This window comes from Passer domesticus, chromosome 7 (assembly GCF_036417665.1).
Source record: "Passer domesticus isolate bPasDom1 chromosome 7, bPasDom1.hap1, whole genome shotgun sequence".
NCBI classification, from domain to species: domain Eukaryota; kingdom Metazoa; phylum Chordata; class Aves; order Passeriformes; family Passeridae; genus Passer; species Passer domesticus.
In genome coordinates, this window is record NC_087480.1 from 48632136 (window position 1) to 48646494 (window position 14359).

The 14359-nt window shown below is 38.9% G+C and overlaps 1 long non-coding RNA gene across 1 annotated transcript; it reads right to left on the minus strand.

Moving 5' to 3' along the window:
• Positions 1 to 708: 708 nt before the first annotated feature.
• Positions 709 to 13129, minus strand: LOC135305148 (uncharacterized). Its single transcript, XR_010366424.1, has 4 exons — positions 10001 to 13129; positions 7764 to 9239; positions 6851 to 6960; positions 709 to 4442 (listed from the first exon to the last, which is right to left on the minus strand). It is a non-coding gene; the product is annotated as an uncharacterized LOC135305148 (long non-coding RNA).
• Between the last annotated feature and the right edge of the window lie 1230 nt (positions 13130 to 14359).

The following is a 14359-nucleotide window of genomic DNA, read 5'->3' on the forward strand; positions in this document are numbered from 1 at the left end:
CAAGCACAAAATAAATGCTGAAGTACTTAGCTCTTTCCACATTGCTCCCAGACTCAGGCATATCCAGAGCTGTTTCTCCAGGGGTGCATTTAATTAAATTACCAGGTGACTATGCAGGAAGTGTGTAGGCAGTTTTTCAGGATCATCTGTTTGAGACTTACAGGCTTGCATTCCTTAGTGGATCTTGTCTACAGTCTTTTAATTTCAGTGTTTTCAGTCACCCAGGGCAATCTCTCTAATGGATAAAATGGGTATCATACACAATGAAGTTGGGTATTATTTAATATTTCAGGATGAACACTAGATCTTACTATATGCTCTCAATTCCCTGTCCTCATTCCATAACCAACACCAAAAAAATTTATTTTTGTACGCTTTTCTGGGTTGCTCTTCTTTACAGTACCTGAGCTGTGTACAAACATTAAGATGCTTATTGGAAAAAGGCATGATGTCCATTATACAGATGGGAAAATTAAACTAGTCTGTCAAAACAAAATTTATCAAACATACTTAGAATGCCCAGTGTAAGGCACCTAAAGGTTATTTTACAAATATTTAGCGCCACACATTCAAACCACAACTATATTCAATTAGATTCACAATTAATGTCTTCATGCTCAGGATCATTCTAGATACCAGATTCCAGGTACATCACCCAGCTAATGAGGAATGCAGACTGAGTATTTAAAAATATTTGGTGTACTATGGGTCAATAAGGGGACCAAATGAATTTTTTTAGTTTTCATTCTGTAGTGCTCTTGCTTTTTAAAGGTTCTTTACAATCTTCACACTTTTGTGTAAAAAGTCCTAGGTTTAAGAAAGCAAACAATGGCAAGAAAGAACAAAGACCCCTCTGAATAGCAGCTTTATCTTCCTGAGTACTGACACCCCTGCCCACAAAAAGTATCACATCTGAACATGCTGAGAATGCCATTTAAAAGGACATTAAGAGTTTTAGCCCCTGTGTGGGTCCCTGAGGAACACCATTAGTAACCAGCCTCCTTTTTATGTGGAGTTAGCACTGCTGATGAACACCCATTTCACTGCACAGCCCAGCTGATCATCCATCCACCTTACACATTTTTCCACTCCCTATTTCACCCATTTGATTGCAGGGACACTGTGGGAGTCCATGCTGAAGGCCTCCCTGAAGTCAGGGTAAACAGCAAGCACTGCTCTGCTGAGCCAGTCTTCCCATCAAAGGTTTGCCCTTGGTAAAGCCACATTGCACCATCTGCTCTCAGTCACCTTTGTGTCCCTCAAGTGCTAGGAAATGTGTTCCAGCAGTGTTTGCTCCAGACTCATCCTGGGGACAGAGGTGAGGCTGACAGACCTGTGTCTCCCTGGCACTCCCCTCCTGCTCTCCTTGAAGCTGCAGCAGCTCATAGTGCAACCTTCTTGGTGAAACCGTGCAAAGAGTAGTGATGTGTTCAAGTGCTCTGTGTCAAACGTCCAGAGCGTCTGTGTGGCTATGTGCACGTGAGAAAGAAAAAGAAGCAAAGCTTTTGGAACCCTGACTGAGCAATATTTGCATAATCTAAGGAAGAATTAAGCAAAGGAGAGAGGATTTAAAAGAGAGGGCATTTTATAAGGAATTCTTGCAAAAAAACCCTTGCAAATGTATTATTTAAAAATTACGGAAATTCCGTATTCTGCTGCATATGAGTGTCCAGTTTTCAACTCATTTGACTTTAAAAAAATGACTTTATGTATGGATGTCAACACAGTAGTAAACATGTGGTTATAACCAACATAATAATTTCTTCCCACAGGACTTATCAAGATGGCATAGCTGGCCATTATCTTAATCTGGACAGATTGGCCTGGCTCGTACTGGGTGTTTGATTTACTACAAGTGTGTCAGCATTTCTGGTTAGCAGATTATAAATATTAGATAATGCATTAATTATATATAAGCTGGGGAAAAAAAAAAAGATAATGGCAGTTGCTAGAGTTTCAAGTGTCCAGTGTAGAAAACTGGAATACCTCCCCAAATACAAATTCTATGGACAATAAAGTTGTATTTTGACACATTTAGACTTTTTGAGAAGTTTAGCCAATAGTTACCCATGGCAAAGTACTGAAGAAGAATCTACTGTTTCCAGCCTGGTATTTTACTGAATTCATTGTGCTGCTTCGGAAATCTCTACCCTTTTCTAAAGAATTACCTTGTAAAAAGGAAGACAGTCAATGGCAACATTTCATCAACCTTGTGGGTATGTAGAAAAACTTGTGTTTCTTGGGAGGTGTGGTTCTCTCCGCAGAAAGTGATGCTTGTATCTTTCTGCTGGTGCAATTACACATAGCTTGGGCTGCCTTAATAAAACTCCTTCATGTATGGAAAAAGAAGGAGTTAATCCAGATTAGAGTATGACTTATTTCTAGGCAGCTATTTCTCAGAATATGCCACCTTGTGTTTTCATTTTATTTATTAAATTCCTTTTATTTTATATTAAGGCGTATTTGTGCAGTAGTGGAATAATTTTGCTGAAATAAATAGAGCTTGGTATAACCAAAAATTTTGATTCTTTTTCTGCATGCAGTTTGCCCACAGATAGAGAAGAATTTTCTCCTTGTTCAAAATTATTGCAACATAACTTGTAGGTGCTACTACAGAAATAAGGTGATAATTTTATTACAAAGTAAAAGGTGTCAAGTGAAACTGTCATTCCCTTCCTCTTGAAGACTGCTCTTAACTCCATGGTATCAACACACATTTTATTGAGAATAAGCAAAATACTGCTTAAATATTCCTCTGTTTTAATACATTTCAGTGTCTGGCTATATTACACTTGGCTCTTAGTATATACCTTACATTTTAAATTGAGAAAAATAGTTGGGATCATTTTTTACTTGGCATTACTAATAAGTGAGAAGTATTTATAATATATATAATTATATATAATATATATATTATAATATAATATTATATATATATAATATTATATATTATAATATAATATATATTCAGGATAACTTTCTGGAAAGCATATTCTGTATTTGGCAGTGATCACAAAAAACATCAAAAGCAAAATTATTGAAGCTAATAAAAACAAATGCTAGTACAAGAAGTAGTTCCAAAATGTTAGACAGACTGGTGGACTAATATGAAGATGTACAAGATTTCTTTCTCTTTTATGTTACAAACTCTCAGTAACTGTATTTTTTTCTTATGTGTTGATAAAATATGTGCATGCTTTTGGACATTTAAAAGTGCTAATCACAAAATAACAAAGATAAAAGCAATGTAAGACATTTATCTTGGAATGTATAATCCCAGTGTAAGATAAACTCTTTTTTTCCAGCATGCATATGTAGCTCTGATTACTGAAACTCAAGCTGTACATAATTAATGGTAACAGAAAAACACTGGCATTTACCTCCCACACACAAAGCCACACCTTACCCTCCAGGAAATCCAGAGAGCTTCCTAAGAATTGTTTCTAGCTGTGGCCTAGATTTCAGCCTCTTTTGTATAATTTTACAGTGGAGGCTTGTCAGAGCCAATCCTGACTGATACACAAGGGTTTGACTGAACAAAGAAATGACACTCATAATGAAATTTGGTCTTACATGGGACCTTTTATCACAAGATCTCTTCTACCTGGTCTCTATGGTTCAACAAGTTTGATGCTTTACCCAACACAGACTGATGCTGGAGACAATCTCTGTTCTCTGCAGTAAGAGACAGAGGACAGAATTAAAAGCACATTTCAGTAAAAGTTACATACACATTGACAAGGAAGGATTAACTAAAATAATATTTCCTTTGTCTCTATTTCCAAATTGATCACATTTCCCCCCTATTTGGAAAAATACTTTATTTCCTAAGCTTGCATGGAATTATTTATGAAGGAGAAGGCATGGCATGGTTACCTTTGGCAGGAGGTTCAGACTCTGTTTTTTATTTCACCAGGTGACTTTTAGATACATCTGGAAAGAAATGGCAGCATTCAATCTGATCCCAGGATTGTATCCATCAGCTGAAATGCATCTGGCCATGGCCTCTGCCATTCACCCTCACACGGAAATGTGCAGTGCTGTAGTGCCAGTATGGGATTCAGGAGATCTGTTCTGTCCTCAGTCTCCTTCTTCACAAATACTTTGTGGTAACCTCTGATGCATCCCTTTGAATCTTATTCTTCTACAAAATGACTGTGAGAGCATTTTTGCCTTATAAAAATAAAGAAGCAGAATATATATTCCAGAAAGAACAAGGGCCCAGCAAATCTCCGAGGAAGTCCTCTGCTGGGAAGCAAGGTCACTGAATAGAAATTTTATCAGATCACAGTTGCTGCTTCTCTGCCATGGTGACCAGAATATGGAAAGTAACTCTTGATTGCCCAAGCAAGTAAATATTGAGAAAGGATAAAGAGATTTATACTTCATCTTTATCTGGTACCGATGTAAGGAAAGGTGGAATGTTGTTCAGGATCTGGGTCCTAAATTCAAAAGAATGATGAAAAATTAGGATTTTATAGAGTAGAGATAAGATATGACTAAAGGATACTCTCCTTCTAATGTGGTGTTCAAGGAGTTCCACCTATTTAGCTTATCAAAGTGAAAGCTAATGGGGGCCCTTTATGTACCATTCTATGGTGTAAATATTCATTTGAAAATCCATGCCTTAGTTTAGGCAGACAAAGATCCAAAAACTGCAATCTTAATTTATAGTTACCCATAATTAACCATTGAGAGGGTTACCAAGAATTATGGTAAATTTTCTCTTGATATTTATATGAAGATATATGTGCCCCCCTTATGATGATGCAATCTAGTTTGGACAGGATGAGTTCAGGAAAATCTGCTCTCCATTACGCCAGAAGTCAGACTAGAAGATCACACAGGTCATATCAGGCTTTCTAATCTGTTAATTAGATAGTTTATATAAATTCAGTTTAGTTGGGTCTGTGTTTTTAATGAGCAGTGTTTTTAATGGTCCATGTTTGACTGCAGCCTCCTGTAATGTAATCTCAGCTGGTTCTTACTGTATGTGTGTGGTGGGACTGTCATTCTACCAGCACCTCCACCTTCATCCTTAAGTGTTGCATCATTAGCTTGTTACACAGCCTGCAGGGGTGATACTGTTGATATGACGCCAACCGCAAAATCATTTAGAGATGGAGTGATGACATTGCTGGAGATCCCAACAAAACTGCTCTAATCCTGCACACAAGTTATTTATCAAGACCAAAGTCTGTTATATATTTTTTAAATCTTAAGTAGAATGTACTGCTCAGATGACTGTAGTCTCTTTACAGGTCTTTGTTTAGGATTTTTAGCATGTCATTCCATATTTTTGGTTTTTGTTTTTTTTTACAACTAAATGTATAATTTTCCAAGTTTTATCTAGGCTGAGGCTAATATTTAAAATAAAGTTTTGTTCTCACTTGTTCTTTTGGCTGTATTTTTCTCAGTAGTCCTGGGAACAGCCTGCTACCCTGACAAGGATTGGACATTCTGTTGTTTCTCTGGGCACCCCTTCAGCGTCGCATGGAGAGCAGCATGTCCTTAGCACCTTCTCCTCAGGAAGCAGTCCATCCTTCAGGGGACACTATGATTTCCTTTCCTTTGGGCTCAATATATTTCATTCCTTCAAGCCTCTTGGCAGAAATTAAAAGGGATACCTCTGCTGTTTCAGGTGAGATTCAGTGCAATGCCCTCACCTACTGACTGAGTTTCTAGGTATTATTCTGCCTTAGGAAGAAGCAGGCACTCCACAGCTCTGCAGTTCAAAATTCTTTGAAAAATGCTGTTCCCTTCCTGTCTGCATTCATAAATTGTTTCCATTTTTCTCATTTCAAAAAGCAAGCTGCAGAAGATAGTCCTCTTCACTCTTTCTGTTGTTCCATGTTTTGATGCCAGTTGAGCTCCTGCTAACTTCCTGAACCCTCTGGCTTTTAAGTACTTCTTGCTTTTCCAAGAACTTTTAACAGCCACTACCTAAAATGTCAATGCTACTGGATGTTCCAGTGTAGTCTCAAAGCAGGCTTCCACCTACTGTGATTTTGAAAATACCATTGCATATGTCCATTACATACCCACTGGCAGAACACCAGAAACCAAGCTATGTACTGAGGGTGAAAAGCATTTCACCAGGTTTTAAGAAAACCCTTATAACTAAACCTAGGTAAAGGCTTAGCATGAAGCTGGGGTAATCTTGTGACTAATAACAGAAAAATCGTTTAGCAGCAGAACTGCTGTAGTGTACTGGAAGGGCACCCACAGAAGGAAGGAAATTAACTGTTTGAGTCTGTTAATATAAAACACTATTTATCCCTCCACCCATAGGCACACACCTTATCTGTACCACTCCTGCACATCCTAGATCAAATGCAAGAGCCATCATACTTCAGGGAACTAAGCACTTTTGAATGTTGTATTTCACAATACCAGAGCTCTGCAGGTCTAAATTTCTTTGTATATATAGTGTGTTCATACATCCATGTACAAGACTTACTGGAACCCTTTTCAGTATTAAGCTATCTGGGACAGGGTGCTATAGGAATCTAAAGTACTCCTTTTGGGAGTATCCAAATCAGGAAATTCAAAGCACTAACAGATACAAACCTGTAACAGCAGTGAAAGAAATAGCATGGGTGGTTTTCTTTGAGAACAAAAGCATGTATTCTAATTGAGAATATTGGCTAACTGTGTGAAATACTATAGCTATGTGTGAAAGTACTTTAAAGGCTTGTGCCTTTGAATGTATTGAGTCCAATTTCCAAGGCTGTTGAGAATTTGCCAACTGCATAATTTTCATCTGTAATTATGAAAGATTGCTGTCAGAAAGGCTGACTTTCATTTTTGAAGGCAATTCCCGAGAAGATACTGAAAAAACCAGACTCACCCTCAGTGTTTCTGATGAACCTTTCACAGATTCTTCTGACAAAGTAATGCTGGTAAGATAATAGCCTTGCTAGAGAGCTTTTGAAAACTGGTCTCTCAAGCTTAGAAAATCTGTGTGAATAAAGTAATAGTTATCATTCAAACTTGACGCCAGACTCTAATTAATACTTCAAACACAACATAACAACAGGATTTTTTTTAATCTCCTTGGTACACTGCAGTAGCCACACCTACATCCTTTTAGAGGAAACATATTTCTTTTCTCCTGCATACTTAGCACACATATGTATTAATTTGTACAGTGCACTTATAAATTTGTTTAGAGTTTGGCTCTTCTAATTTTTACTCTGTTCATCTTATTGTAATACTTTATGCAGTACTACATTTAAATTAAACTGGACTTACTTCAAATGCTGTGAGCCCTTGAAACTTCCCTGGCTTAGGAAAGACACCTTGTTTATGGTAGAAGTGGTAGGGGCCACAAAGCTGCTCAGTTTCACTTTGCCTTTACCACACTGGTCTAACTGAGCCAATCAGACCAGTTGTGCTCAGCAGTGTTATGTTTAGGAGTGTCACTTGATCCCACAAAGTGCTGGGCTTATATTCTCACAGGAGATGGGGACCATGAAATACAGATTAGTTTCTTATCTGAAATACAGTGTTTCACCTTTCCTGTACTATCTGTCTAGCTGACAGACATTTCAGTTGGACTACCGAGCTAAACCCACAGACGCAAATAGCATTATTCGATGATTTTCAAAGCAGCCAAACCACATGCTCTGCTCCTCCTTTCTTAGATTGATTATATACGTGCTGGTAGTTAACAATAAGGGCACTGAAAACCAAGGAATTTAACATTAAAGAAATACTACATTTTATTATAAAAAAGTATTGAAATCCCAAGTTCTCTGTACCTGAGCAGTGCTTGCTTTTTCAAAAAATCCCAGCTGTACATTTTTGACATACAATATGGGTCTGACTTGTAAAAAGCACAGGTTTTGAAATATTCTTATAGTTTTCCAGGAGAGGCTTCAGATTCCTTAAGAAATTTAATGTATGGAAAACATGCATGAGCTTGTAGTCAAATTTATGGGTTTATTAAAGGTTGTCCATAGAACTCTTTACACCCAGCAACATAAAATCATTGTAAATGTAAATGTAAAGTCACCAACATAAAAACGTTTGTTAAACACATCTGTTTTAAAGGGGCCTTTCTTAAAGTGCTTGCCATTGCTTTCCAGATATGGCTGCAGTGGTCTGGCGTGCAAACACCATACAAAACATGAAATATAATTAGAAATCAATGGAGAGGCCTTAGTTAGGGTACACACTCCCATGGAATGTTTTCCTACTGTTCTTTGGAATCTGGTTTATTTGAAAGAGTCTATTTGTCAGACTTATTTTGGTGACCAGTAAATAATGAGGGACAGAAAGGGAATTTTTCTCACAGAGCTAATGTAGGTCTACAAGGAGCAAATAAACTCATCAAGAGTGTAGCAACCTCCCCAGGTTGTACATTATACATATTTTCATCCAGGGACTTGATACCATGTCATACTATGCATTCCCAGGAATGGAAGAAGCACAAAGAATCATTCAAAGGAAGGACAGGAAAACTAATTCTGCTGTTAGTACCTCTGTTCTTTGAATTTCTATCGAGTACCAGAACAAGACCTGCAGAGATATCCACGAAGGAGCTCCCTCATCCTGGTTTTCCCCCATTCCCAGCATTTAGCAGGCCATGTGCACCCAAAATATGTTCTTAGTCTTTAAGGGAGACCTTAATTCTTCCTAGAGAAGAAACTATTCTTTATATCCACACCACTCATCTTCTTCAGGTCAAACAACACAAAGCAGGACTGAGGAGACACAGCTTTCATTCTGCCAGAGACAGGTTTTGAATGAATATCTTAAGCTACTGAGATGTAAAAAAATGTACCTATAAAGGTGGGATATCACTTCTTCCTGATTTGAGCACTGAAAATGCCGTCATGAACAGAGAGAGACAGGAGCTTCACCTGTGCCCAGCTCATGTGCCTCAGAGAAGTTCTTCTGTCAAGGCACGAGGCTCTCTGAGGTCTGTCCTAACACCACCTGCCAGTGCCAGGGACAAGGTCAGGCCAAGGTCATGCAACTCCTGCTGGGGACATTTTTGTCATGTCAGGACTATCCCACCACCCTCAAACACAGCTTGTGTCAGACACTATGGAAGGTTCAGGTTTTACCCTTCGGGTTGTATGGGTGATTCCCGTGTCTTTGAAGTTCTGTTCCCACTGAAGATGAAGGCAAATTCCCGCTGATATTAATGGGGTGAGGATGTGTCCTTGTCTCTGATTTTTGCTGTTGTTTCCTTTGTTGCAGCAGACCTATTCCTTTATTAAAGTTTTTGCCTGGGGGAAAAAGCAAAGCCACGTTGCTAAATAAATTATGAAATATTTACATTTGTGAAGCCAACCCCTTATGCCTAGCTCCTCCTCTGATATTAAGATGACACTTTTTATAGAGCTTCAGCTTCTATGCTGCCATTATTCCTCTGTGGGATCCGAGACCAGGAGGTGACAAAACAGCCACCATGAGCCAAGTGACAGTAAGTAATACCCAGGAATGATTGCTGATTTTGACTCAGTGCAGTAAGAAACTACTACAGTAGACCAGTGATGGTTTGTTTAGTGCAGGAGAGCAAAGTAGGATCAGAGATGAAACGGAAAAAAACATAAAACTGGGGAGATTTCTAAACAAAGCTTGATTTTTAACCTAAAAATAAAAGGCCATATGTTGTACAAAATACCCATAATAATAATAATGATCCCAAGAGCAAAGTGTTAAAGGCATCAGTTTGCTAATCCCTATGTATGTTCCTTTTACTTTCTTTTGTATTTACTTTTTGCCTGTGGTACTCTCAATGCTACAAGAGTGAATGCAGCTCACATTAGAGTCACCAGCTGTAATGAAATTATCTGCAGTTACTCTGGTGAATGTTTTGCATCTCTTGTTTTTATTGTATTTGTACATTGGCTTTAAACCTTAATAATAGCTTCCTTTTAAAAAAAATGGTTTAGCATGTTGTTCAAATATGTATGGTTCAAACTGGTTAGCCTAGCTTATGAATTTCTCCCTCCTACTTTTACCTGTTTAATGCATTTGACTTTACCTTACCCCACCTCTTGCAGGTTTGGAAACAGAGAGGCAATGACTTTCTCGGGTGTTGGTTTGCGCTGTGGTTTTTTACCACTTGGCTAAGTCACTTCAGTTTATGCCTTTTGCTTTTATCTCTGTGTTGTAGCCTTTGGAGACTGTATCTGTAAAATCCTTAAATGTTAGGTAACTACCATAGCAAATGAAACATCCTGTTAACTGGATTTTCGCACAGCTAACTCCAAGAGTTTCTCTGTCCCACCACACAAGGTCTCCGAGTCCCTTGGTGTTGACCATTATAATGTTCCTTCTGCTCTTCCCTTGCTTCCCCTTTCTTGCTTGCCTTCAGTTGTTTTGTTCTCTCTTCTTCCTTTGTCCTGCAAACCATTTGTGCTGCCATTTCTCTGTTTATTCCCATCTTTTGGCAGGTTAGTGAGCGGCTGGGAATACAACTGCACAAATTTTCCCTCTCTGCTGTGAAGTGTTTTTTTCTTTGCAAAATGTTCTGTGCAAAATTTTCAGTTCCTTCATTCTCACCTTGACCTTCCTGGAAAAAATATTTGGAGTAATTAGAAAGCGAGAGATTAAAAGATGAGATTTTCCTTGCACAGTGCCTAGGATTTACAAGGTCAGGATGTGAAATGGAGCAGCTTTCAGAGCAGGGAAGAGTTTCTGAAGTTGCGCTGAAGTAGAGGACCGTGGTGCTTACCATGTTCCTACCAGTGAAAAAATACATTTTTAAACTGCATTATAGCAAGATAAATATTGATATTTGGCTGACTGAACATTAGCCCAAAAAAGAACCCTGGAAAATGGCAGACACAAAAGTGCCCTGGAGCTAAATACTCTCACACTTTAGAAAGTCATAAGTAAGCAACAAGAAGAAAACACTCGGTGACACAGCTTTTAGTGAGCTTTTGGCATGTTTTGGAATGTAATGGAGAAACCATGCAGTGCTATAATGTGAGAAATTTGCAGCATTAATACATGTGAAGACAGATTTTTGGATTACTGTATTATGATGCACAACTCTCTGGCTAATTTGCATGCAACATTTCTATGATTAATAAATGAGGCAATGCTGGAAACTACTGTACTACAGTGAACCACTTGTAGCAATTGCCAGCACTCCAGCATGCAACATTAAATACTATGCTCTGCTCCTGTAAGCTTTGAACATTTGAACATCAGTTTGCAGTTCCTAGGATACAAAGTGATCAAAGGAGGGGAAGAATGTTCCTTACTTTTATCCCACTTACAAAGAACCAGAATAGTCAGCAGATACCTTGTATAGAAATGTCAAGCAAATGCAGATGGAAAAAAATAAAATCAAAAGGACTTACTAAAATACCTTGAGTAAAAGTGTAACACAGCTCTTTATAAAAAGCAAGATATATTTGTCAAGTCCTAATGTTTTGTAGTTAACAGTTTTAGTAAAATGAACTTATCATATATGCATATTATAGCATACTCTCAGTACTGGGATATATCATTTAAAGACCATAAAGATAAGCATACAAAAAATTTTATTATTCTGTCTGAATCCAAGATCTAGAACTGCTACAACTGATTTCTTGGTTCAAACACCACTTCTTTTACAGCATTCATGCCAAATTTGTGAGGATTATGAGAAAATTCAGAAGATTAGATCTATAATCTGGTATCTTCAGTCTAAATAAAAAAGTGTCAGATATGTGACACATATGGCTAGCAACTCAGGGTATCAGGATATCTACAATGCACTGATATTGCTATCCTAGCTTGGAATTTCAGATCAGGCTCTCTACTTTTACTATGAAGAATTTTTTCCCTGCTTCAAAGGGTTTTTTCTCATACTAACACAAATTTTTCTCAGCCTAACACAAATTTGTTCATCTCCGTTCTCATTTTTTAATTCCTGTCTTTTTAAGAAACCTCTTGTGAAATTAAAGAGGCGCATCATATTCTTGCATCACACCCTGAGCACAGTTAGGCTTTGGCTTCCTGAGCTTTCCGATGACGCTGCCAGCACCACTCTGCCTCCTGAACATTTTACTGCAGGCATGGGCAGCTTACATGTGCTGAAGCAATGACTATATTAAGTACCCAGTGATGTATCCTTCCCAGAAACTGAAAATAAAGGTATAAAAGAAATCTGTACAATAATTTATGGGCGTTAACATATGGGTGTAAGTTTCTCTGCAGGTAATTATGTGGCTATGCTAATAACGCCAAGGATGCTTTGATACATTAAAAAAATTTCTCACAATGATGTTACTGAGCATTTCATTAGTCAGAAGTATTCCTGCAGACCCCTGTGACAAGGCAAAGCACCAGGCTAAATTAGAATGCCTTAAAGAAGGTTCCCAGCTCAGAGAAACTGCTCCCAAAGCTTCCTTTGACTTGCTGGCAGGCAGCTGGCATGGAGCCCCCGAGTCCTGGAGAAATTCTCCAATACATTGCTCAGCACTCCCATCATGAGAGCTCAGGGTATGTTCAGTTGCTGTGGAGACACCAGAAGCAATTCCACCACAAAGGCTGCCCTGTGAAGTGGGCTCAGGCTGCCGTGCCTCTGCCTGTTCTCCAGTACTGTAATTGCTCAGCTGGAATTAAACTTCACACAGTTTAAATTTTTAAGCCTTCAAGTTTGTTTTTTTTTTTCTATTTTTTAGCTTTTCTTCAATAACTATTCCTTTGACCTCTTGCATTAACTTTGTGTAAAATTGCACTGTTCTAACACAGCAAACCACTGTCCTACTGACACACAATTCCAGCGTTAGGGAAGGAACCTCAGGGATACAGGGGTTTACAGAAGAACCAGCCAGGCTTTTTGAGCAGTGTCAGGGAGGCAGAGTCCTGTCCTTGCAGGAGATGCCCTGGTGTGGGGGGGTTGGATTTGGGAGGCTGTGTCTGCATTTCCTGCGCCCCACCAGCGTGTCAGGCGTGCTGGGACCGAGCCTTGGCTTGTGGAAATGATTGCAGGGCAATTTATAGCAAACAACCACCCCTGCTGCTGTGTTTGTTACAAACTTGGCTGCAGTACAGTAATGTTTAGTGGATTAATAATGTTTGCTTTTGGCCTCTCCTACTCCCTCGGCAAACAATTTTCATGTATAATAGATGTTCTCATTTAGTCTAACTAGAACAGAGCCCAAGGGTCAGAATAGCCAAACCTGCATGCTGAGAGGAGACTCCAGGTTTCCACACAAGGCAGCAGCTTTCTTCTCTCTCCACACCAGGGTCCAGCATTTGGGCCCTTCTGCAGGGTCAGTTTTGCTGAGCAGGACCCCTGAAACTGCAGAGAGGCCATGCCATGTGTCCCCTTTGGCAGGAACCAAAGCAGTCTGTCCAGTCAAAAGGGATGCAGTGGGCAGCAGAAGCAGAACAGAATCACTGGGACAGGCAGATATTTCTTGAGTGTTTGGTGTCTTAAAATAGAACAGCATATTTTAAATTTAAAAACCTTATTTTTATATATATAATATATATAAAATAGGCAAAAAGTAAACATGTCAGACAGGGCATGCTGTGAAGGCACATGAGGGTGAGTAAGTAGCTTATGGTCTTGCATTTTTGAAGAAAGCCCTAAGGCTTTTAGAGTTACAAACCCTTTAAAAATCTATACTGTTTATTTTGTTAATTATTAGTCTCTTTTGGGAAACAAAGAGTCTGCCCATGTTTCATAACATGTAGCAGAAATACACAGATATGCAAATACGGAAGTTACACAACAAAAGCAAAACTGAATTAAAGCTGTTTACAGTCAAAAAATGAGAACCAGATCTGCAGCCTTTTTATTGCTACACCACTGAAATGAGTTTGTGCACAGCCAGGCTGCTGAGGTGCTTACACTGCTGTATGGTACAGCTGTTTCTCTGCATCTCCCTACTGCTCTCTATGCCTCCTCAGTTACAGCTAAAATGGAGGCAACCAGTTCTGGGTTTAATGAAAGAGGAATGTTTAAGTAGTCTTGTAAAACTTTATGACAACTATTAATTGACCAAGTAATTAAGTTCAGCAATCAGCACTTATTTCAAGTGATGCACTGGTGACTTCTGTCCTGGGGAGCAGGAGGCTGACAACACTGCTGTGACAACCAGTGGGACAGAGACTCTTGGCTACTGAACCCTGTGACCGAGTATTTGAAAATACTACAAGAAATAAAGGTTGTTACACAGATCCAGGTGCTCTCTGACACACATGGGGAACTTGCCAGCACTGTCTCCAGCGGAGGATTTCTTGACAGTCCTGTACATGAAGTTGTGCTTACACAAAGCTGTGGGCAAGATACAAGAGCTCAGACAGGCAGGTTAGGTCAGTGTCTGCCATGAAAAGATAGGCAAGATAAATTCATTTGATCTTGGCTTATCTGAGTGATGCCCTACCATGCCATGGC